Raw genomic sequence first — 27,995 nt, 5'->3', positions numbered from 1 at the left:
GAAACATCAAAAATAAATACATGAATGTTGGATGTACAAAATACCGAGACAAGAGAGATATTTTGCTTCTAGGTGTGTTTCTCTAATTTCTGGCTTTGAGTTTATCTTTGGAAAAAAATATAATGTTCTGTTTATTAGCTACAAATTAAAAGGACCTCTGTGATAATGGTTCAATTAACAATATATATATATATATATATATAGAACACTGTTCAGTTCTTGGAATTTTATTGAATTTCAATCACCTATTTTATTTTGTTTAGTTTTTGGTCTTTATAGCAGACTTTACAAGATGCTAGTCATTGTTAAAGGCCGAACGATGCCTTGTGGTGTTTATTACTCAGTCAATTAATCTCTCATAGATACTTACTGGCAATCACACCACTTCTAATTATGTTTATCTATAGATGTTTGCGATCTGAATGAAAATTCAAAATCTATCGGAAACACCGTTCCACCTACTGAAATTCTGATAGAAGCGTATATATGCCTATTTTACACATTGGATTGAGAGAACATGTGTCTGACAACGATCTTTTTGTTCATATTAATTTCTCAATTTGTGGCACGGAACGGAACAGTGTATCGCTTGAAATAAAGTTTAATTGTATACACTCTGTCTATAACTGACGACCGTTCGTCTTTTATGTTGTATGTGTGTTTCTTTGGAAAGCTTTCATGTTCCCTTTCTCTTCACTTCTCCTTTATTGGTTATAAAGGTTAATTTATATCCATTAATATAGACTTTAGAAATAAGTGTCTTTAAATCTACTGTACTGAATCGTATCTAATACTCTCGAGCTTTTTGATGACATTCATGATCAATAATTATTACAATATCTGCATTGAAATAAGTATTGTATGATTGGCATTCCGACAATACATGTCTTTTCATTGATACCCGGAAACAATCGTTAACGAAATCATGATATCGTCTACAAAAAGTGATTATTTTGAATATATATATTTCAGAACCCTCGTTCTTTTTCTTACTTTTTCACTAGATTCTTTGTAATTGCTCATCTCTAGTTCTAAGGGCGAGGAAAAACTCTGTATTTATAAGTATGAAATTGTTTTGTATTCCTTCCTTTAAATGTACTTTGACCAACGATTTTACACCACAAGAGCTACTAAAAAGGAGAAAGTAATTCCTAATTTATGAGAATATAAATGCCGTTTATTAATGTTTCCTGTCTTGCATATCTGATTAACGTGTTCCGTCCTTTATTCTCATACCAAATACATTTTGTTAATATCTTTGACTGAACATTTTCGAAATTTTTTAATATTGTTTTTGTTTTATTATGGTATTTGGTATTGATGATAGTTATTTGATAGTATTTGTCAATTTTGACGATTTATTAGACAAGGGACAATTTAGATATAGTTATGGCTATTGCAACATACTCATATTGAAATCTCATAAATCGATTAAGACTATACAAACCAAGTTAACTAACAGAAACCAATAAAATCGCATACACTTGAAAAAGAGCGAGATCTGATGCGTCGTAAGGGCAATAAGAAATATAAAACAATTCAAACGAGAAATCTAACGGCCTGTCGACATTTACGTGCCTTTTTAATTCTTCTATAAAAAAGACGCTAGTAAACGGTTTTGAATAGCTTATAAAACTGTATAGGTTTTGGCTTATTGTTGAAGGACGTTTGATCACCAATAACTTACTACCTTGTCCTTTCATCTTTAATTGATAATTGTCTCATTTTCAATTATGCTTCTTCATATTTTATATAAATTCTTTACTTGTACTTGTTTAAAAACTGATACCTTAAAAATTTGTCAATTAATTACACAATGTATTTACCTTAATACGTATACCTATTATTTATAGATTTGTAGTTGAAGGAAACAAATCATTCTGTATTTTTCGTTACTGTATTCTCCTGTCTACAGGGTGATTTGCCCAAAATTCAATTGATATTATACAACTGAAATTGCGCGTGATTGTACGTTTCTGTCTGCGTTGTGGCGCCTTGCATTTGTTGGGTCATCAAAAGTAAAATGTTGAAATACAGCCAAAGCCTATAGTCAGTAAACAATGAAGAAAACAGACCTAGGTATTTTACTGACGGACTTTAGATACACAATCCTAGATATTTCTTTTTAATTTTCATTTTCACATATCTAATACTTGTAAAATATGTATGGCGTGAATCTGGTACGTCTGGCGTACACAATTTAATCCTGGTATCTATAATGAGTTTATTTAAAACCATTGTGATATATATGAAAATACATCTGTGAAAAATATTGAAATATGTGACGGTTTCAAATTTGCAGGGTTTCTATTCAAGAGAGAGAAACTATTAATATAATACCTTTTCTTAAGGTAATGACAAATATGTGAGAATCATATTTTGAACCTAAGATTGTGCGCAATTTTCTAACGATATCTAAAAAACCACATCTACCTCGTCCAATTACAAACCGAATAAATTCGTAAATAGTTTTTGTTTTAAGGATACCTATTTGAGATTAACAATTTCTTATCATAAACAGATACAAATCATTTAAATACGATATATTTTAGTTTGTATGATAGTAAATATGCGATATACGCTACTAAAGTAACCCAAGGACACTACATAACCAAATACCATCGTAGAATCCACATACGGTCTATTGTGTGGTCTACTTCTTTTAAATGTTACATTCCCAGGCATTCTATTCGTTTTACAATCGTTATCGATCCTTAACAGAATGAGAGTTTGGCACCAGCAAGCATGTTTTACTCCACATTTTGTATGTGCCTTTCCCAAATCAAGAGCCTGGAATTGAGTGGTTGCCGTTTGTTGTTGTATCTCATATTTGTTTTTCGTTTAGTGTTTTGTACATAATTCAGGCCGTTAGTTTTCTCGTTTGAATTGTTTTACATTGTCATTCCTGTGTCCTTTATAGCTTACTATGCGGTATGGGTTTTGCTGATCATTGAAGGCCGTACGGTGACCTATAGTTGTAAACGTCTATGTTATTTGGTCTATGGTTGAGAGTTGTCTCATTTGCAACCATACCTCATCCTCTTGTCGTTTTTATATCAGAACGCAGATTTAAAATTTTATTTGAAATATACATTTTAACTGAATGAATGTATGTTAATAAAGGATATCTATGATTATATGTAGTAATACATGCGTCAATAGAATACCATATGTATTTCATACGGCTTTGTAAATGAATCACACAAATATGTACGACAAGAAGCAACATCAAAGCCCGAAATTATTATTATTAAACAACAAAGATACAAAGCCCATCGTGAAAATAAAATACAGTAACGAAAAACAGCCCACTAACGAATTAACCAAGTCGTCGTTTCCTTTGAGTTAAAACAGGAGTTATGAATTGAACATGTTGAACAAATCCATAGATAGACAGAGAGAGGATAGTAATTCTAAAGTTTGTAGGTAACATGCTATCTATATCACCTCCTTATCATATAAAACAATTGCATTTGCTAGAAATATTACCTTTTACCACTGTAAGTTTCAGAATCAAATTTCAATCCCATCCTCTGTTTAGCGCCAGGAATAATTTTTCTTAAAGTATAAGTTAAAGCTTAACATGCTCCTTCCGCCACTTTCTTGTGTGCAGCTCATTCATGCATGTATAGGCCAATTTGGTAACTGATTGACAAAAAAAAACCCAAGTTGTTTTATTTTATTTTAATTCGCTGAATCAAACATTGTTTTTAGCCTTTAAAATAGTAGTTTTCTAGTTCTGTTTGTTAACGAGAGGATTAGCAATATAAGATACCCCGGGGCCTTTACAGTAAATGTTCAATAATTATTAGTTGTTTCCCATATTTGTTTGGTTTTGTTATTGCTGCATAAACCAGGCCGTTGGTTTTCTCTGGTGAATTACTTCGTATTTGCCATTCCAGGAATATTTATATAAAACTATATAATATGGGTTTTGTTCATTGTTGAAGCCATATGATGTCCTATAGTTGTTTACATCCTCGTCCTTCGGTCACTGGTAGATAGCTTTCTCATTGGCAATTATACAACATTTCCTTACCTGTTATAAATATGTAGTTTCATTCTCTATACTTGCATGTAAATAATACAAAACAGGACACACATAAAATTTATGGGAAATTGTTCAATAACAAATCACCAAAGATTACAATGTATTCAATATTAAAACACCAAAAAGTACCCCAAAAATATATCTCATTAATGAAAATATTAAATCTAAAAGGTTCATGCACATGTGCATGAAATGAACAGGTCACGCATTATAAATGATTATGTGAAAAATAAAAACAACACATTAAAAATGTCATGCGTCTAAAGCGCTTTTTTTGGGTTACCTTCCTCAGGTACGCTCAACGCTGAATATTTGGTTGCCAAGGATGTATAAGAATCGAAACAGTTGACAAGATGTAGGACAAAAGAGGACCTAAAAATGGCAAAATTTATCTAAAGTCCAACTCTGCCTGAAGGAGTTGAAACCTTGTTTTCTTTATGAATTAATATTTACACACGGATAATTTTAGAAGCATTTGTTATAAATCATGCCAGTTTCGAAGTACGAACTACTGAGCTCATGATACTCTCGGAGACTGATAGTCCACCAGCAGAGGTATCGACCCAGTACTGTAAGATATTGTTTTTGAATCAGTTCCTTTTCCTTTAAGCAAATCTAACAAATCAGCTGATTTTCATTATATCTCAATAGGTTGGTTATTTAATTCAGAATAGAAAGACTATAAACGTAGCTTGTTATAAGCAAAAATAAAATTGGAAAAAGTTTATGGATGTAATTTGTTTTAAGCCAAACTGCTTTAAATTTCTGTTTTCAGTACAAGTGATATAATGAGATTGTCACAAATCAGTGCTGCGACATATGCCATGATTGTTTACATGCATTGTAAAAATGTTATAGATTTCTTTTGTTCATTTTCTAACAGAAAAAGCCCAGATGCAATTTGACCGTCGAGGGTTTTTTAAAGAGCTTAAAGAGAAACTTCGCGAGTTTTTACTTATCATCAAAGTGATAGTACGAATCAGAAACAAAATAGTTTAAAATACAGCATCGCAGTAAAAAGTAAAATTACAAAAATACCGAACTCCGTGGAAAATTCAAAACGGAAAGTCCCTTATCAAATGGCAAAATCAAAAGTTAAAACACATCGAACGAATGGATAACAACTGTCATATTTCTGACTTGGCACAGGCATTTTCTTATGTAGAAAATGATAGACTAAACCTGGTTTTATAGCTAGCTAAACCTCTCACTTATATGACAGTCGCATATTGTCGTCTACCAAACTTACAATACATAAATTTCCCGATCTTCAGAAATATTTCTTATTTTTTATGAACCAAAGTGTACATTGATTTCAGTAATAATAAATGGAAATTAATAGACAAGCTTGCTTTATTAATATGATTATAATGTATGTTGATGGAGACATTAAATATAAACTCAAGAACTGATGTGTTATGATATGGACAATCCATGTTCACCATACTTTTTTCATGGAAGGCTGTAGAAATCAACAAGAACAATGGTAAAATCCCTAGCTCTTTATCCTTACCCATTGTAAGCCACCTTACACGTTGTCTGAAATGAAATTAGCATGTTTGATAACGTGCTTTCTTTATTCAGGTAAGTATCCAAATGTTGTTTACATGTATATCTAATGTAAAAAAAAACGCTGGCTGATACATAGAGTTTAATCGTGAATCTACTTAACATTTTTTTTTAACTTCTTTTATCGTATCAGCTTTATTTCTACTGTTTTTTGGCTGTTTGTACGCCAATAGTGTTTGTAATTAATTGGTAATGCTTATCTTTCTGATTTTAATCGCTTTTGAAAAAAAAAGTATTCGACATTTTGGTAGTCTTATACAGTACGTAGTTACCCAATGACAAATCAATTCATTGTAAAACATAAATTATCTTGTGGAGTAATTTAAATCGGCACGGAGTGTGATACGAAAAAGTGATACGAAATATGCTTTAATTTGATTGTCTTATCAAGCACAATGAGACGATATTAGGACATTTCCATTGGTCATTAATGACTTTCAAAGGTTGAGACGATGAACATTTCGTCAATGGCAACGGACATATGTGATTTCTTCAATAATATACAAACCAGTCACATTTTCACTAGCAAATCTCTTCTTTATCAATTACTATTACATTCTGAAGCGTACACAAAGTTTTAGTCTGTCTGATGTTAAAGTCTGAAACCCGAACAGGACATTTGACGTCATACTTGTATGTGCAAAATACACCAGATCAACGATCGCGAAATTTTTAAAGTAAGATGAAAATTTTTAACATGTTTAATAGCTCTTGCGAATTGGATATCGCTTGATATTGACTCTCGTTATTTCATCTAAATAGTAACAATAAACTCGCCATAGGCTCGTTTATTATTATATATAAATCAAATACTCGAGTTGATATCAAGCGATATCCAATTCTCACTCGTAATAAAACCTATAGATACATTGTTACGAGAACTGGTTAAGTTTAAGCGCAAACCCGCAGACTTTTCCGATTTTAGTTGTCCGAATTACCATAAAACGTTCTACTCATGGTAGAAATGAAAAGAGTTCACGCATATATAGATATCTATAAAACAAAACTGCAAAATAAATATAAGGTGATAAAAGCAGGGTCTTATCAGATTACGGAAGAATAGATGTTCATTTAAAAAAATGAATTTTAAGATTTCTTTATGACGCAGAATTTGAATTTAACACAAAGATGAAAACAATTTACTTCTAAATTATCTGAATTAAATGTTTTCATTTTCTGTCGATTCACATTTGTTTGATATTGAAGATACTTAAACGAGTTCCGTAAAATAGATAACGATGTCATTACAAAAAATCAAACAAGGCATGAGCACGCTAAATTCTTTAATCTTATTTAATCCAGTAAATAGCAACACTTAAGATGACTTAACGCAGCATTAAATGTATTCTAATTATAACATCGAATAATACCAACAATATAACCATGCTTGATACTATTCACTTATTGTAATGCTTCCCAAATGCCAGTCCGAATCCGGCGAACATAGCCTTATTTTGTTCTTCTTTAAATTCTTCCAAAAATCAACACGTGCTCATTCATTATATTCTAACCAAAATAACACCAATCTAAAAATAAATAGGCGGCCACCAACGTCTAAAAAATATCTTAATAGCCATCAAGGCCTCTGACCACCAAGGTCTACAAAATCTCATAAATAGCCACCAAGACCTCTGACTACCACGATCTATGTCAGCAAGGCAATACAATTATCATTTTTAAATAGGAAAGATTTATACCTTTAGTAGTGTCAGTGGAGCTGCCGTTCTGAACTAACTGACACGGCCTTCTATCTTCGTGGATGTTGAGAGCATGAATATTCTACTAGGGTCATATGTACATGCACTTCTGTTATGTAATTAACCAATGAGGCTAGCATTTTGATTTAACTTAAAATGTAGCTGAATCATACCATATATATATAAGGAATAAGTTACTACATAATACTTGATGTACGGGGTTGATACCATCAAAGACAAGGTTGCACCTCAACAGAATTTGATTGTTACTAATTTGTTATATATAAATTATATTACATAGTTACTGCTACACTGTATACATCCCATTGTTTTCACATATCTTCTGCTGAGTAAATGATTGTTTTGCATCTACAGTTGTTAACTTCTGGCAATATTATAATGCTCACATAGGAACAAAACTATGTAATAACTAGAAATGGTTTTAATTATACTTAAAAACTAAAAAACAAAAAAGGTTTATAATATAATATGAAAGATCTTCAAATAAGAAATCCAGATGGTTGAAACACACGCACAGATGCACGTTACGTTTATTTTTTATGTTTTTTTCGTCTTTTTACAATTTTAAAATTATGCAATTTGAACAGTCATTTTTCATTTTGATACAGATCGATATTTATAAACCTTTTTTTTCTTTAGCTACTTTTTAACCCCTTTTTCTTATCATGTTTTGAACCTTTTAAAATTTACTTAGAATGCCCACAAGTTATGATAATGTTCATCATTTGAGGCGCATTAGGGATATCGATATTGATCTTTATGACCTTTGTTAGAATTTTTAGTTACGTATTCAACAAAAATTAAGGAGATATTTAGTTGGAATTTTTTTAATTTTTTTAGTGAGATAGTATGCATTATTAAATAGAGACCTGAGAGAATTTTTATAAGCACATTAAGAAGGCCGAACGGTGACCTATAGTTAATAACTTCTATGTCATTTGGTCTCTGGTGGAGAGTTGTCTAATTGGCAATTTTACAACATCTTCTTATTGCAACAGTATTCTTTGATTAATATCAATATAATGGTGTATCTAGAAAATGTTTGCATTGTATTTTTCCAGAGATCGAGTAAAACCTCTTCCAATCAATAGATGGTTTCTTTAACAATAAAAATCAGACAATATTAATTACTAGTAGTAATGCTGCCAAAATGTCATGTGAGATTCTTTCTATTTCAAAAAGTGCCTGCAAAAGTGTCTTTGTGTACGTACTAATTTTCTCATTTTTTTTCATAATCAGAACATCTCCACATGAATTATTTTCTTGTATCGCTACGAGGAAATTCAACAAATTGTGGCCAATATCATCAATTTAAAAGCAAATATATCTTAATTTGTAAATGGCCTTTCATTTTCTGTTTCACAAAGACCAATTGCAAATGAAACTTTTCTCTGTACACATCTTGAAATTGCAAAAGACATTGCATCTAAACGCTTAACATTTGTAAATCTCCTTAAAAATGATAGGTTGGTGATTGGCCTTGTCCCTTTCTTCAAGGTGAGTCTTTTTTTACATAGCTGTATGCTAGTCGAAAGTACGGACATAATGCGTATGAAGTTGTGTGTAATAGACGTACGTAAGAATGTATATCGGACTTCGGTGGCAAATCTCTCCACTGAAGTTAAAATAAAACTAAAACATTTCTGTAATAAAATACAGCTTTTTTAAAGACTATCCGCATTGCATAAATTTTTTCAATCCGTTGTTCGATTGTATCGGACAAAAGATTTATTTTTCAGTACTTAATCCAAATATGCATGGCTTCGACAGCGACTTGTGACTCGTTTTTCAAGAACCACGTCTGCAAAGTTTTGAAACGATTGGAATATATGATAAGGAGGAATTATGAATCCCTTTTTTATTTGACTGGAGAGGTGTGTCGTTATGTTGATATCACATCAAAGTACATATACCCCACAACTCCTTTTATTCAAATGATATAGAAAAAAGACCGATGCTACTGTGTAGAATGACTAAGTTTCCTTAACAAGTTTATGTTATCTTGATAAGAATATTTTACAAAAGATTATTGGTGTCATAATGGCTTGCCTCTATTTAATATGATAAGTGTGAAACGGTTCCTTAAGGTGGTACCTAACACTACAGGGAGATAACTCTGTAAAAATCAGCTAAACGTTTTAATCACGTTGTATTGTTGTAGGAAATATTAAGCTTCTCAATGATCAAAATTAGTGTTTGTCAAACTGCTATATAACCAATGAAATTTTTCTGATAAAGTGGTTGGTTCAAATTTTTTGAAATTTTTATATTTTTGTCAAAGGGTCAAAGTAAACATTTTGTCAAAATTTTATGAAAATTAAACGAGCCAAATTAATATTAGTCAAGGTGTTGGGTACCACCTTAAAGGTAAAGAACATTTAATCAAAACTAATTTTATAACATTTTTCAAGTGTTAAACTTGTAGGTATTGATTCCTAAGCTAGGTATAATATGTATAAGCATTCTAGAATGAATTATAAAGTGTCCGTCGAATGTGTACATTTTGTCATCATTTTATCTTGCAAAAAACGTTTATATTTTTCTCTCAAAGCATATTATAGGTAACATTGGAACGGGACTCTCAACAACTTTAATATGAACAAAAAAATATGTATTATATAATAAAAAATCAAAGATGAAAATGTTTTTTAAAAAAAATTATATAAAAAAAGATTTCTAAAGTTCTATTATACAGTGGAAGAAAAATTAACACCATCAACATGTTAAAACTACAATCTTCCAAAACATATGTATTTGATCAAGTTTGTCTAATGGATAGTCCCTTCAAAACCGATAGGAGGCAAACTATAAATAATGTTCGTAGAATAAAGAACTTCGTCATCATCGTAAGACCGTATTTCAATTTCATTTTCAAGAGGACAAGCTTGGCGCTGTTCTGTTTGAAACATCATCTGCAATACAAATATTATTCATTTTGTAATAATCTATTTAAAATGACAAATTTGTTTAGTTTGAAATATAATTATTCGATGTCTGTCTATATTTGACAAGTAAGGAACTTGGCCAGACATTGACAGGACTTTTTTAACTTTTTGATTTGAGCGTCAGAGATGAGTCTTTTGTAAACTGAATGCGCGTCTAGCGTACAAAAAAAAAGAGTTTATATACTTTCTTCATAAGTTTCAACATATTCCGTCCCGCCAAAATGAATTCATGTGTACATATACAATGAAATAACAAGTAAGTAAACAAAACAATTGCAGGTATCAAACTGATTACAATATCTAGTCGTTGAAGAATCACAGCAAGAACTTTTTTTACTTTTAATCTCAACCCAATTTAAATTGAAAATAAAGTTAACTACCGTGACATCATTCTTTTTAATGGTGTATGTATTTTCATTAATTTTATAGGTCTTATAATTAAGACAAGCTTGTATGTACAATTTTGTCAAAACCACGAAATCAAGTATCCGCGAAAAATACCCTTTTTCTAAATCCACGAAGATTGGTACCCAAGAAAGTAAATAATTCCCTCATGCTATATGCATTTAAAGGATTGGTGAAATCTATAATTTAACACGCATATGTAACTTACTTTGTTTAATATTAATAGGATATTCCCAATAACAGAAAATAAGACAACAACACTTGCAATGGAAGCTAGCCATGTTGCAACAGTGACCACTATCATACCTGATAAATGACAAATATATGAATCTGCAGTTAGTAAAGTAGGAGCTACTCTTAGTTACTACACTAGCTTCCAATTTTATTGAAATTTATTAAATGTATTTGGCAAAACCTTTCGGAATTTTGGATCCACAATACTCTTCAACTTTGTACTTTATTTGGTTTTTTAACTTGTTTTATTCGAGCGTCATTTGTGAGTCGTTTTGTTAATCATCAATTTGGTATTTTTATTGCACATTACACTAAAGTAGCCAGATCTTATGAGTAAACACTTTGGTCCTTGCGATAAAAATTTATAAATCAATCAATCAATGAAATTTTCAGTCCGAAATTCATAACATCGAATTGTGTAAGATAATGGTATATTTAGGTACAAATCAGATAAAAAGACAATGTCATCTAGAATTTACAGCATACTGTTATATTTATGTATTGGCGCCTCGGTGGCTGATATGTCTAAGGAGTCCATCTACTGTATCACTAGCCTGTCAAATCTGAGGTTGTGAGTTCAAACCCCTAAAGTGGCAGGTGCGCTCTACTACATTCTTATTTAACTAGGATTGTCAATTTTCCTGGCCAAGGTCGTTGTTTCTCTCTGAGCACTCCGGCTTTCTCAACCCAAAATAAAATTCAAACACGAAATAGACAATAGTGCTAAAAATGGCATAATACATCACTAGATCAATCAATCAAAACTTTAAATATATGAAACTAATAAGCTATGTACGGTATTTTTTTTTTATACAAAATGCTTTAACAAAATACCTGAAGTATGATGCTGTTGTGTTGTGTCAGTTGTCATGCTCGAAAAGTCTGTTGTATAATACAAAGTATCTGTAGTGGTTTCTTTGGAATATATCAGGGCTTCAAAGGGAGAAAAATGAAGGATTAAGTATAATTATACAGGCCGTACTTTGACCTATAATGGTTTACTTTTACAAATTGTGACTTGGATGGAGAGTTGTCTCATTGGCATTCATACCACATCTTCTTATATCTATTAGAATATTGCATGTAACTCCACGAGTTATTAAATTCATTTTTATCTAACGTTCCTTGATCTTTGTTTTACATGTTTTTATTCAATGTTTGAATTTCCGCATGTTAAGAATTCAATTTTGACGTTCAACGATACTGTTGTTCTTTGTTTTTAATTTTGTTTTTGTGACCACACCAGAGAACGAAAATATGCTTACTGACTTACAAAAAAAAAACCGTCTAAAATTATGAAAGAATACTCTAGAAAGATAATATAGACAATGCTTACATATGAGATTTGATTATTTCTTAATTGTAATCGCTAGATTGTCGTGTTTTCAAATTTTGACGTATATCCGTTGCTTCGTATTTCAAATTATAACTGCTAAAAACAGGTAATTATAGTATCACGTAGGCACGATTATAGATGGGAAAATTTAAGGCCAGTTTATCATCGGGATTTGTACTAACAGTAAATGTGGAATGTACAAATACACAACCATTAATTAACATATGCATTATACATTGACCATGACAGTTATGGTTGTCATGGCTCTTCCGGCATTTCTATTATACCGATGTAGGATAATAAAACAAAATGTTGTTCTGAGTCAGGATTGTGTCAGTCCGTTGTTCCAATTTTTATTTGTTTTAACGAATTCCACACAAGAGTGGCTATCGTATAAGGACATCGACATACATATAACACCACTTTGTTATTCCCGATATTTTGTACATTTGAAATTTGTAGTAAGTTTGAATTTATAGATGTATTTTGTAAATGAAATTTTTGAGAATGCATAGAAAAATGTCAGACAAGCAGTTAATGAGAATACACAAAACAGCACGAGTCCTTTCACAAAATATTTAGAAGATTGATATATATTTGGTTTAACATGTATATCTAATCATAAGTAAACACGTGTGATATGCACCAACGAAACGGTACCAATTATTGTAAGGAAACTATGTTTGTTCATTATTTGACGAACAAATCTTTAAAAATAAAATTTTTGTTTTGTAAGTTATTTATATATATTCATACACATAATCATGTCTTCTTTGACTGTCCATGACGTTAAAATACTAAATTCCTGGGATGTGTTTTAGTTGATTTTAGTCTCTGATGCATGATTTTTTATTATTAATTGTTTTCGGCTTTTAACTAGCTGTCAGTAACTGCGAGTACTCTCAAATCGTACTTTCTTGTCAATTTGACCTGTTGATACTATTTGTAATGCTTTTTGTTATTTAATGTTTACTTATTCAGGGTTATATCTGGTCTATATACCAGCTTTGATAAGTGTTTAGTATTCTATATATTTTCACTTCTTCGTACTATGGACATCAGAATTATATATTTTGTAAAAATATTTACTCTCCCCATTTAAATTGTATACCTGACTACAAAATTATTTTCATTTACCTGTGCATAATATTATTGTAAATGGCGGATTTTTGTTTAATGTTATTGTTGTTTTTCTTAAATTGTTTAACATTTCACAGCGGTATGATACTGTTACTTTAATTATTAATTCCTTATTTTATTGATTGTGTATTTACATTGTATCATAGATCAAATTCGTTCAGTGTATAGATATAAGAAGATGTGGTTTAAGGGGCCAATGAGACAACTCTCCATCCAAGTCAAAATTTATAAAAGTAAACCATTATAGGTCAAAGTAAGTCTTCAACACGGAGCCTTGGCTCACACTGAACAGCAAGCTATAAAGGGCCCCAGAAATTAATAGTGTAAAACCATTCAAACGGGAAAACCAACGGTCTAATCTATATAAAAAACGCGAAACGAGAAACACTTATAAACCACATCAACAAACGACAATTTCTGAACATCAGATTCCTGACTTAGAACAGGTGCAAACAATTTCAGCTGGTTAAAAAGTGTATGTTTACTTATGTTAATATGTCTTTTAATTTAGTTAAGCCATTTCAATTGCTATGTTATAGTGTGTCTTTCTATGTTGTGATGTTACACTATTGTTTCAGATAAGGTGAAGGTTTGGTACCATTAAAACGTTTAAACCCGCTGCAATTGTTTGCACCTGTCCTAAGTCAGAAATCTGATGTTCAGTAGTTGTCGTTTGTTGATGTGGTTCATAAGTGTTTCTTGTTTTCTCGTTTTTTATATAGATTAGGCCGTTGGTTTTTCCGTTTGAATGGTTTTACACTAGTTATTTTTGGGGCCCCTTAAAGCTTGCTGCTTGGTGTGAGCCAAGGCTCCGTGTTGAAGACCGTACCTTGACCTATAATGGTTTACTTTTATAAATTTTGACTTGGATAGAGAGTTGTCTCATTGGCACTCCTACCACATCCTCTAATATCTACATATTATATTAGCTGTACTAATGTTGCTCATATTTAAGCCGGAATTGCTCAGTATTTCAAACTTTCTTAAATATAGCAGTTCCAATTACATGTGAATCCGAATAAAACGCTAACATTTACTTATATCATGGGTTATATTATAACCATACATACGCGTAATATGCAGAATCAAATATTAGTCAATAGATAACGAGGGACCATGTATGTAATGAGTTGCAACTAAATCTTCAGAAAAATCTGCAGGTTGAAGACTTCTTGTCAAAGTTAAAACCCATGCATGTTACTCCAAATTGATTGAATCCATCATAATCTTTCATGCACTCTGGCGTATTTTTCGCTCTTTAAGGTGGTATTTAAGAAAAATAAAGGCATAAAACACCAATAAATCAAGCAATCAACCAAAACTTATTTATATGAAACTAATAAGCTATGTACGGTATTTCTTTATACAAAATGTTTAAACAAAATACCTGAAGTATGATGCTGTTGTGTTATATCAGTTGTTATACTCGAAAAGTCTGTTGTATAATAAAACGTATCCGTAGTGGTTTCATTTGAATATATCAGGGCTTCAAAAGGACAAAAATGGGAATAAAGTATACTCATACGTTAGAATATTGCAAGTAATTGCACGATATATTACATTCATTTTTATCAAACGTTGATTTTTTTTCTTCTTGTTTAAATTTTATTAAATGTTTGAATTTCTGCATGTTAAAAATTCAATTCTGACGTTCAACAATACTGTTGCTCCTTGTTTTTAATTTTGTTTTTGTGACCACACCAGAAAACGGAAATATGCTTACTGACTTACAAAAAAAAAAAAACAATGTCTAAAATTATGAAAGAATACTCAAGAAAGATAATATAGACAATGCTTACGTATGAGATTGGATTATTTCTTAATTGTTATCGCTAAATCCTCTTGTTTACAAATTTCGACATATATCTGTTGCTTCATATTTTAAATTATAACTGCTGCAAGCAGGAAATTATAGTATCACGTAGGAACGATTATAGATAGTACAAATTAACTGGTCTGAAATGTTCCTAACAGTAGATATGGGATGTATAAATACACAATTAAATAATTTACATATGCATTGTGCATTGATCATGACATTCATGGTTGTCATGGCTCTTCCGGGGTGTCTTTTATACCGATGTAGGATGATAAAACAAAATGTTGTTCTGAGACAGGAGTGTGTCAGTCCGTTGTTCAAATTTGTATTTGTTTAAATGAATTTCACACACGGGTGGCTTTCGTATAAGGACATCGACATACATATACCACCACTGTTTTGTTATTCCCGATTTTTGTACATGTTGAATTGGTAGTAAGTTTGAATTTATAGATGTTTTGTAAATGAAATGTTTGAGAATGCATAGAAAAAAGTCAGACAAGCAGTTAATGAGAATACACAAAACAGCACCAGTCTTTTCACAAAATATTTAGAAGATTGTTATATATTTGGTTTAACATGTATATCTAATTGTAAGTAAACATGTGTGTTTAGCACTAACCAAACGTTACTAATTATTGTAAGGAAACTATGTTTGTTCATTATTTGAAGAACGAATCTTTAAAAATAAAATTGATTTTTGTGTTGTAAGGCATTTATACATATATTCATACACATACTATATAAGTTGTACTAATGTTGCTCATATGTAAGTCGGAATTGTTTAGTATTCCAGACTTTCTTAAATATAGCAGTTCCAATTACATTTGAATCCAAGTAAAACGCTAACATTTACTTATATCATGGGTTATATTATAACCATACATACGCGTAATAGGCAGTATCAGATATAAGTCAATAGATAACGAGGGATCAGATCTGTAATTAGGTACAATTGTATCTTCAGAAAATTTGCAGGTTGAAGATTTCTTGTCAAAGTTAAAACCCATGCATGTTACTCCAACTTTATTGAATCCATTACATTCTTTCATACACTCTGTCGTATTTTTCGCTCTTGTGGTTGTATTTAAGAAAAACTTAGCGTTAACAAGCAAAATATCTTTTTGATGACTGTAAAACAACTGGTTACCTGTTGGTAGATACAAAAAAATACCATTGTCATTGATGAATTCCGTGATTTGAAACAAACACTTGTTAGTTATCATATTAAGTTACCGTGGATTCATTATTTTATCTTGGATACCATTTTTTGTGGTATTCGGCGTTCAAAAAATTGAAAACAACACGTTTAATAATTTCATGCGTCCGAAGCGCTTTTCTGGATTTACCTTCATCAGGAACGCTCAATGCCAAACATTTGAAATCCGAGGGATGTATAAGTACCGAAACAGTTGAAGAGCTATATGACAAAAATACCTAAAACAAATAGCCAAATTCATCTAAGGTCAACTTTGCCTGAGGGAGTAGAAACCTTAGTTTCTTTATAATTTCAAAATTTATAAACGGACAATTTTAGAAAAGTTTGTTATAAATCATGTCAGTACCTAAGTACTGACTACTGAGCTGATGATACCCTCGGGGACTGATAGCCCACCAGCAGAGGTATCGACCCAGTGATGTAAAAAATTCAAGGTGAACCATGAAATTAAAACATTTCTGTAGTCGCGTATGTAGACTATGGTTAACCAGAAACACAAATATCGATAAAAAAACTCATATTTCTTTAATCCACATAATTTAGTACCATACAAAAATAAATAAATCAACAGTATATAAATAGATCCCAGTACACCAATCAAAAGACAGTTTATTATTGTTTCGCCAGCGAGAACTGTTAATTGATCATGATGCATTGTTAGGAATTAAAATAAATCAACGTTTGATGATGAGGGATGGATGTTTCACGCCCTGTGGTAAAAAATGCATATTTAGGGAAGAATATATCAATACGACATGAAAATGAACTCTGCTTAACCTATAATTGCTAACCTTTTCATCATTTGATCTCAGGTGAAGAGTATTCTAATTGGCAATCATACTACATCATCTTGTTTTTATATGTAAACTAAACCGACACGCTGAAGGGGATTTGTAACGTGCTTTTCCGCGAAGTAACAATCCACAGTAACACATGACATGCTACCCGGACACAATGAACCTATGAGTACAGAAAAACATGCTACGCTACCCGAACCAATAACTTTTGAGTCACAGGAAAACATGTGACGCTACCCGGACACAATGAACTTTGAGTGTCGCAGGTTGAAAACATATCACTGCATATATTTTAGAATAGGTATCACTGATTGTGGATTCTTGTCAAATTACTTCAAACAGTTTAGTTTTTGAACGGGACATCCTTTTTTTCATCAGCAACATACTTTTTGACTTAGATGGATTTATATTCCGAGACTCAGTGGTTATATTATGGGTACTCCTACATCGCTAAAACCTCCAGCAAGACAAGATGGAAAATCAAATAGCAAATTTTCAAATCGCATTTTTTATGACATAATTTCAATTGTAATAAAAGGAATACTACTAGGGGGTGTTTAACTACCTTGACTACCGATTATGGTCTTGGATAAAAGGATTAGTAACATGCCATCTGAACAAGCTGAATGCATTGATGTATCTCAATTGTTAGGATAAGCTAGGCTAGAGTTCTAACTACAACAATTTCACCATGGAGTCTTCTTTTACAGTAACCTAACACGACAAACCACTGAGAAGTATCACTACTGTCAGTCTCAAATGTGAAGTTTTTACTTTGCAATAGCTCCCACATATCCAAATTGGCTATCAAATATTATCAGACTGAGTGATGTAAAATTCCTGGATTTGACAAACAATTTTGGGTAATTTTTTTATTCATGTAGCATAAGATGCAAATCATTTCGATGCACCAGGTGGGATTTCGTTTACAGACAATGTTTATTTTTGATTTTCATGTTTTTATCTTCAATACTTTAACTTATCTGTAAAATGACGGGTGCCACCTGTGAAATAGGATCTGCTTAGCGTTTCGAAGCATCTGATATGACCCCGGGTTTTGTAGGTAATCGTGTTAACGTTGCTCAATTCTTTAGATTTCTATGTTGTGTTTTCTATACTGTTTTTGTTTTTTTGCCGTTTTTGACGTGACATTGCCAGTTCGTGTTCGACTTGTGAGTTTGATTATCCCTTTGTTATTTTTCGCCTCTCTTTTATGAGATATTAACTAGAAATAAGAAAACCATCCCTTCTTAATTTCTTTAATCTTACTTGGTATCATGCATACGGACATATGCTTTGCCTTCTCACATGAATCAAACAAATCTGATTCTATCTGCCGAAAAAAGTTATACCAGCCTGTTTCTGGTGGTACTACTCTCGATAATGAACACATCTCAGGATCTTGATATTCATTTTGCGACAGAGCTGACCAAAAAACTGTTACACTGAAATATGATAAACCATAGAATTTTATATAATATATAGTATTGTTTATTGTAGAAACGTAATTTCGATGTTTTTAGTTAACAACTCATTGTCAATTTGTTCTCTCCTTAAAACAAACCACAAGAACCATCAATACGGGTTCTTGGAGAGAAAGCATAGCCCAATATTAAGCCGTTTCATGTTATTTGATCATTTTTAACATGTTTCTGTGTTTTTGTAAGCGAAAGTTTAATTTGATTACTTTAACAACGTTTGTAATTGTAATATCGTCTTAAGAAAACGTGTTTTCTATCAGTAAACTACTGCTGCTTCTTATAGTGGTAACCTAATGTTAACTGCTGGTTTTTATCCAAAGGTAATCAGCCATTGGCAACGTTAACATATGTAGTACATGTTTACAGATGAGTTCCTAATAAGAACACCGAATACTGTCTCAAAAAGGGCATGTTCTGCACTGTTTACACACATACACATATCATTTACACAAATACACATATCAACTTGGTCACTCTTGATATAAACAAATTCTTTGCCATAACACATAGTACATTTAAAGTGGTCTCATCCAACTCTTGTAGGTTTTTATATGCCAATTTAATTTTATCAACTTAAATAATAAAGAAGGAAAGAAAGAAAGAAACATACTGATGAAGTAAATGAATAAATAAATAAATAAAGAAGCGTAATCAAATAAATAAATACATATACATGTATTGTACTTCAACGAGTGCGCAGTTATTCTTTATACGCAACGGCCCATGTAGGGAGACTTTGAATTGATAAAGAAAATTACTTTTCTTCTATCCATGGTAAACCACCAAAAGATAATTTAACGAGATTCATGATCCAATTATTATTATCAAATAATGTGCCACCTTCTTCTTTGCAAATATGGTCTGCTGTATACCAATTAGTCTTCTCCAAAACTAGCAAAGCTTTGTATCTAGCTGAAGAAGAAAAAACGAAATAATTAATCGCCGCTTGACAGTCAATTTTAGATTAGAAATATATAACCTTTGCTATATTTTGCAATCGTCCTGAACATGCATGGAATGTTATCTATAGCTACTGGACGTAAAGCAACAGACAATCAATCAATTCGGTATTTGGCAAAACTTTTCGGAAATTTGGGTATGCTATGCTCTTCAACTTCGTTATTTATTTGGCCTTTTTTAATTTGTTACTCGAGCGTCACTGAGTTTTATTTTGATGTCGAAGTGTACATTAGAAATAGCAAAACATTTTCTATGTTAAAATGATCATGATAGGCTGTTGTTAATAATTATGTAAGAAAATAACATTTTGCAAATGTTTGCCTAATAGACTTAGCAATTTTGAGTCATTTATTTGTACATCAAAATATTATATTTAGAAATTCATATAAGTTTTGTTCGCATGAAAATCCGGATGCGATATATACGTATTGATTTCAAAGTCATATAAAATACTTCTTTTTCGGACAAAGGTAATGTTGTATTTACGCAATTTAAGTCACAGATGTACGCTGAAAAATTGAGTAAACCATTTTTTACGATATGCAGCATTTCAGAATAAAAATAAATAGTATCATATATTAAAAGATATTAGCTTGAACTCAAAAATGATATATGACGATTACTAAAAAGAATAACCTTTATCATTTTTGTTATTTACATGTATCCCTTATATATATATAAAAAAAAGAAGATGTGGCATGATTGCCAATAAGACAACGCTCCACAAAAGACCAAATGACACAAAAATTAACAACTATAGGTCACCGTACTGCCTTCAACAATGAGCAAAGCCCATACCACATAGTCAGCTATAAAAGTCCCCGAAATGACAAATGTAAAGCAATTTATGTTGTGAAATTGGAGAAATGAGATAGTCCCATATTTTAAGTCACAGAAAATAAATCTTAACACCATATACAAATATACTGGTACGCATACTACTGATTGTATTTTTGACTGTACATAAAATTATTGTATTCATTGCAGCGACAATGAATACAGTAAGAGCGAAAAATGATTTTCGTTATTCATATTATGAATAAAATGATTTTTATGACAGATGGTCTATAGTTAGTGTTAGGGGTGCCAGTATAATATTGTTTAAACCATTTTGCCTTCAGATTGCAATCAATGAGTAACTGTTTCAATGAATGTCGTTGTTACCTTCGTATAATACACCTTGGTTACAGCATGTGCCAGCTGTAGTAGTCTTGTTTTCACAATCTACTGATACCCATCCGAAACGAGTGTTTCGTACTTCATAGACAATTTTGACACAGAGAGCAGATAGATCATAGGTTGACGGGAACATATCGTACTGTATCTGTCCTTTAGGTCGGTTGTTGTCTGGACTGTGATTTGCCCAGAATTCAATGATGCTTAAATAAAATATATATACTTCATTTCATCTAGAAACATAACCGCTACAAGTTGTATGGCAAACATTTCATTTCACTACTATTTGAAATTGTCTTCGTATAAACCAGTGCATCCCGTCCATTATGGTAAGGCTTTGAAAATTAGCTATATTTGATAAATGGGATTTATAATGCCAATACAAATTATCAATTACTTATAAAGCAGGTTTTATTTGCGTTGTAACTGTCAAAGTGAGTATAAAAATAAGGAGATGTTGTATAAGTGGTCGGTATCTCCTCACATGCATTAACTACTTAGTTCCTCTGAAAACATTTTATTTTCAATCACAAATTATTGCAATATTTTTAATGTTTTCTTGTAACGCCCTTTTATCGCTAGATACTATAAGCTGAATATACTTTTTTTATCTTATTTAATTGCAGGTTGTTTTGTGTAATTTTTACATTTTAATTCGTCTTCTAAGAAATAATTATTTGGTAATAATAATAAAAACGGTACCAATTTCACTACACCAGATTCCCATTACAACAACTAATGTCTCTTAAATGATGCTCGAGGCCAAAATATATGAAAATCCAAAATCTAATACAAACGTGGAAGAGCTGATCAACCATCAGGACCTTAAAGTATAGCCAAAACCGGAAAAAGAATCAGAGCTTTTCATAAGGGAGATATATGCCTTAATTTAAAATTATTTATGAAATTTTGAAACTGTAAATTTCAATCAAAACAATATCCGTATTTTCATGCCAGTAGTACTTGCTCCTGGGCTGGATATACATTTGCCACCAGCTGATGTATAGACCTAGTGGTAATAATAACATAAACGATACCAATTGTCTTGCACCGTTGCACCTTTAAGATCTGATCAAACCATAAAAAAGACTGAAGTATAGCCAAATCCCTAAAAGGAATCAGACCTTTGCACTGATTAAGTTATTTGCTAACTCAAGTGAGGGAGAGATGCAAATCTATATTATTTAGGTTTGGAATTTATGTTAGCTTTTAAAGCACCAATATGTAATAAATATAGATCAGCTACATATATTGATATTTTACCTGTTACCATTGTCCTTTAAAGACTGCCATGCATATTCCATCTTCTCTTTTATACCAGGTGTTACATGAATCAAACTGTAATTTAGAGCCAAACATGCTTCTTCTGCCTCTCTTCTTGTGCGAGGAGGCTCCCACGTGCAGGTAAATTCAGAATCAATAACTGTTAGAAACAATATGTGAAAAGATTTCTCTCTACCTAATATTTACTCATGCAACAACGATAGAAGATCAAGTAGTTAGCATTTGTCTATTAATAAAAGGGGGTCTAGCAGGCCGAGTGATCTACGTAGTTCATCTTCAATATCACTAACCTGGCAACACTGTGGTTGCAAGTCGAATCCCGTACGTGGCAGATGGGTTCGACCTCTATCATAATTAACTTGACAGTTTTCTTATCGAAGGTCGTGTTCTTTTGACATTTCAACTTCCTCTATCAATAAAAACTAGCCGCATCGATATAGCTAAGAATGATTAAAATGGCATCTAACACCAGAGTCCAATCAATTAATCTATTGAGAATGGAGATGTGTAATGATTGTCATTGAGACAATTATCTACCGGAGACCAAAGGACGAACCACTATGTCAGTTTGAATATTTAGGATATTCTAAATATCTTCTGTTCCCATTAACAAGTGCCATCTAGAATTAATATCATCATGAATGGTAATATCGTACCCGAAAACAAAACAAAATAAGGAGTTTAATGAATAATGCTGATATAAGCGAAGCTTTTGATACTGTTTGGATCATGACATTGATATACCAACCTTCAAAATATGTTATAAAAGGAGATTTACTTAGTTTGTTGAAAATATATTTGTGCAGACGATCTCAATGAGTCGTCATAAAAGTAATAGAAAATGAAACGCCGATGTGCCTCAGGTGTCGGTTTAAGATCGTTTAAGGGACTTGTTTTATATTATATATAATAATAATATATATAGCGGATTGTTTGTCTGGATCCGGAACGCTTTTTACAGATGAAACGTCAATAGGTCACATTGCCCTTCATGAATACCCATTACGATAATAAATCAGTACACATCTCGTCTATTGAAGTTAATGGTCAGAAAAATGGCTAAACAGGTTTAATCCAATTACTTATACCGCTATAAATAGGTATTTTGTTGTTATCTAAAACCTAAAAAAAATATAATCTAATAAGTTCGTCTGTCAAAATGAGTTGCTCTTTAAATTATGATACTCATGCCATTATCGTGAATAATATTTCTTATATTTGATGGTAGATCGGACATAAAAAAACACTATTTTAAATAGGCCAAATAGATTACGGAAAACCTCTCAAACATGAAGTTTTTCGATAAATGATCACAACATAGCCAGAAATACATTGTAGATTGTCTATCCGATCTTATTTGCTGTCCAAATTGAAATAAATCACTTTTCTGCTTTGATATAAAAAAGGGAACATGTGGTATGATTGTCAATGAGAACACTATTCAACAAAGTTAAATGGATATATGCAATCGTCAATAATCGTATGGTATATTAACAGAAATTGTTTTCTGAAGTGGTTTCGAATTGTCTACCATTGATGTTATGATGCTAACTTATGGTTAAAAGTAAAATAACAAAACTACCGAACTCCGAGGAAAATTCAAAACGGAAAGTCCCTAATAAAATGGCAAAATCAAAAGCTCAAACACAGCAAACGAATGGATAACAACTGTCATATTACTGACTTGGAACAGACATTTTCTTATCTAGGAAATGGTGGATTAAACCTGGTTTTATAGCTAGCTTAACCTCTCACTTGTACGACAGGCGCACACAATTCCACCATATTGACAACGAAGTGTAAGACGTGGTTATTGTCAAAGATCTGTTCTCTGATTGGACGTGATGTCAATGTTGATGTTCAATCATACGTTTGTTTAATGATTTTGTTATCTACAGCAGGTGATAGTTTTAAATGTAGATATAGGAGATAAAAACTATCTTATAACAATGATACAATTAATTTATTCTTGATACATAGATTTTTATTACAATAGAAAACATTTTACTGGTGGAAAATTTCCATTTTAAACTAGAATGCACTCATCTATGCTGTATTTTCGCAGCATCAAAAAGAACGTTAACATTCGGAACATCAAAAAAGATCTGTGCATGCTGCAAAAAAAAACAAAAAAAAAAAACTTATTTACGAAAGGAAAAAAAATCAGAGAAACATACCTCATCTCCGTATTTCCATATATTAATGAAGGTAATAAAATGGTCATTATCAATTATCAATGAGAAATTATTTCGAAACTTGCATGTTTTCAGTTAACTACCATAACGCGCCCAATTAATCATTTATGTCTCTTCATACCGTTTGTACATGGAAATCTTAGTTTTATATCAGGTTCAGTAAACTATATAAATTAATTGAATGTTATAGAAATATCTTCCACTGACAAATTTCAATGGGTATTTCAGTTTGAATGTCCCTCTGGTATCTTTCGCCTCTCTTCCATATTAATGCAATTTTGTGTACATGCAAGTGCATAATTAAGAATCGAATTATGAATGTTTACGGGTACAAGATATAATACTTAAAATAAAGAGTATCAATAAACATATATAAAACGAATTGCATTACCTGTCAAAAGATGCGTTATACATCACCTCCCTTCGGCATCAGTCCGCTGGATGCGCCTATAGGGTTTTCGTCTCTATTTTTTTAATTTACGTTGTAAAGGTATCATCTAGAATTTCTCTTTGTTCTAAACAGTTGTTCAAATTTTTATGTTATGTTACATTGAATATATTTTATTTTATCTTCATTTCACAGGCACTTGTCTCTATGAAAATACTCTATATACCTTTACAAATTAATATACGATATATGTGTGTATATGTTAGAGACAAGTGTTTGTGCTGTTTTCAGAACTGTCAGACTTTTGATGTCATATTAAGGATATTTAAATATGAAACAAAAACCACAAAAAATAATGTTTTACAAATATGCTCCTATATAAAGGCGTCGTATAGTACTTGTTGAATGTATATGTTGTTCCGGTTAAAAAATGAATGAAATAAATGGGATATTTAAATCATAGTGATATATTTATAAAATAGGAACATGATATTGACGACATAGTTATATACCCAAAAAGCCTTACATATTCTTAAATGATATTAAAACTTACTACTTCGAAAAACTTAAATAATAACAAATCTTTCTTATGACAATTTTGTAACTTAACATATCTGTACCTATGTTATGCGTTATCTGTATGAGAGATTGGTGGATCGATTTTCTGCTTAATTGTTGTTTTTAACGCCACGTGTTAAATATTTCATGCATATTTTGGACGATGTAAACTTAACAATACACCTTTGACGTGTGTTTAGCAAAGTGGCTCGTCTTGGACAAAGGGCAGGAACTTTGACAGCTGCTGGACAATGAAGACATTTTAGCAAGGGGCATATACTATGTCTTACATAAGGAAAAATACAACAACTCAAAGCCTTGTTGTAATTGTTTTAACTCGCAGATTGCATATAAGTGTACCTACACGAGGGATCGGATATAAAGTCCCGAAATCCATTATTAGGGGAGTGTGCAAGCTGTGCTATATACAACTATGTCGGTTGATGAAATAAGAATATACCTCATGAGTACTATTAATTAAACTCACCATTGACACCAGCATTAAATCTTTGTACGCCAGCCGTGCGTTTCTTCTACAAAATACTCAACAGTGCTGCTCGAATCAAAACATTTTAAAAGGTCAAATAAATTATGAAGTTGAATAGCTTTTAGGGTTAAAAATTCCGAAAAGTTTTGCGAAATACAGCTTAGTTAATCTATTCCTGGGGTATACAATCCTTGGTATTTAAAAAAATACAAAGCAAGAATATTCAAACCATAAACAAATGAAAGAGAAACCTCAAGTTATCGAGGTATTCTGTTTCTATTACGTATTAAAAGTAACCTTAATAAGAACCACGTTATTTTAAAACTTTATCCTATACAACCAATGTCAAATTATAGAAAATCAAATATTTTCTAAATTCAAAAGCAAAACGGCGTTTAAAGTACAGATATATAAACATAAGAAGATGTGGTATGATTGCCAATGAGATCACTCTCCACTAGAGACCAAATGATATAGCAGTTTACGACTATATAGGTCACCGTAATGCCTTCAACAGTGAGCAAAACCCATACTGCATGGTATAAAGTACAGATATGCAGCGCCAAAACTCCTAAAAAATACAAAGCTTATAGCTTGTTCCACCAGATGCTTATAGTAAAAATGCCAAATTAAATACGGTGTTAAAGTCGAAAATCCAAAACGATTGTGCCAGATACGACTAAGGGAAACCATGCCTTGGGGGTAGAAAATCATTTGTTTTTTATTCAAGTAATTCATGATTCTTCACAAAAAACAAGCCATTTCATTTAAATTTTTTAACTTAAAGTCGTATACTAGAACAAACAGTTACTATTCTAACTGATTGTAACTGTATCAGTTTGGTCTTTTCAAGCGATATATCAGGTACCGTCGTATAACCATCGGATTTCAAATTAAAAATGTAAAGAAGAAACCAAATGGATTGAAATACAATACGATGGATTTGCACCATGACATCAATGCATTGTTGTGATGTCATATCATTTCAATCCGTGAAGCCTAGTGTATATCGAAACATTTTCTATGCCAAGGAATCGGATTATGGTGAAAATCTTTAATAGAACTAATCAACGAAAGAGAAGTTCAAGTTTTAAAAAAATGTTCTAGTCTGCGTGACTAGGCTTATACCATGTATACAGTATGTATCATATCCGCCAACAAGTGTGAAGAATAAGGTATTAAATGCTTATATTGATTTAACTGGATTTTAGACAATTTGTAGTATTTAGAAAACTGTAGGACTTACTGCATGGATTGAAAGGCAACCATAATTTCTTATCATATATAATAGTCGCTGACTAAATGTCCGTTTTCACATGTACCACTTCAGCCCACTTTTTATTGTGTGGAATTCGATGACTGTATGAGGGTCTGGGTGGGGTTTACAGAGTATAGAACAATAGACACAAAGTGCAGAATAAATGGCTGAGAAAATAAAGAATAGATAAAATTAGGCAAAACAAATATAGAAATTATGAACAATGGGATGGTAGATGTAAAGAATAGATAATGATAGGCAACATTACTAAAGAATAGCGAAAAATGGTATAAACAATAACAGAATAAAGAAATGATGGACCTCCTATCCAGACTCTCCTGTATGAACAAATATTATTGATTTGTAAAGAATGTGTCCCTATTAAAAAAACTAATATGGGATTTTCAGAACTAATGCCATAATTTGATCGACAATTTTAGTAGTAGCAAAAGATCTTAATTTGTATTTGGCGTTTTTAAGCAGAAAAAAAGGAACATATAGGGGTAAGATCAAAACTAGAAGGCTTGGAGGCAAAACAATAGTGTCATATCTTCCTGTTGACTTTCATTCTCTTAGTTTGCAGGTTTCAATCTCAATATGCATTACAGCCAAAAACAATTCATGTCTCAATTTGTCGTGACTGCTCTTTGAACAACAATCCGCATAGATTATCGGTTTACTACACATTGATATTTTACGATATCTATATGTAATAAAAGCCGATAATCTGTTTATCGTTTTTCCTGGCCTTTTCGTAGACAGTATTACGCTTGACAAATGTAAAGCTTTATAAAGTGTCCTCACACATTGTGACGTCGCTGATAATGTATGTTCATGTTTAAAAGGTGTGATAGGAGAAAAACAGAGTGACTGAGCAGAGTGATATATGCGAAAAAAAGGATGGTAAATAAATTTATCTTGCCAACGATAATTATGCAATAAATGTATTTCTATTTTATTTAAACATTTCAAGAT

General features: G+C 31.7%; 1 protein-coding gene across 1 annotated transcript in view; it reads right to left on the bottom strand.

Annotated features, from left to right (window-relative positions):
- Positions 1-5,228: 5,228 nt before the first annotated feature.
- LOC127723381 (peroxisomal sarcosine oxidase-like) overlaps positions 5,229-27,995 on the bottom strand; it is a 486,740-nt gene continuing 463,973 nt past the window's right edge. Inside the window, exon 14 of the transcript XR_007992050.1 lies at positions 5,229-5,255. The gene's annotated coding sequence lies outside the window, so the exon portion shown is untranslated. The remainder of the gene's footprint in view (positions 5,256-27,995) is intronic.

This window comes from Mytilus californianus, unplaced genomic scaffold (genome assembly GCF_021869535.1).
Source record: "Mytilus californianus isolate M0D057914Y unplaced genomic scaffold, xbMytCali1.0.p SCAF_13, whole genome shotgun sequence".
Taxonomy (NCBI): domain Eukaryota; kingdom Metazoa; phylum Mollusca; class Bivalvia; order Mytilida; family Mytilidae; genus Mytilus; species Mytilus californianus.
The sequence above is the reverse complement of the archived record's forward strand: the minus strand, read 5'-3'. Positions and strand labels throughout refer to the sequence as shown.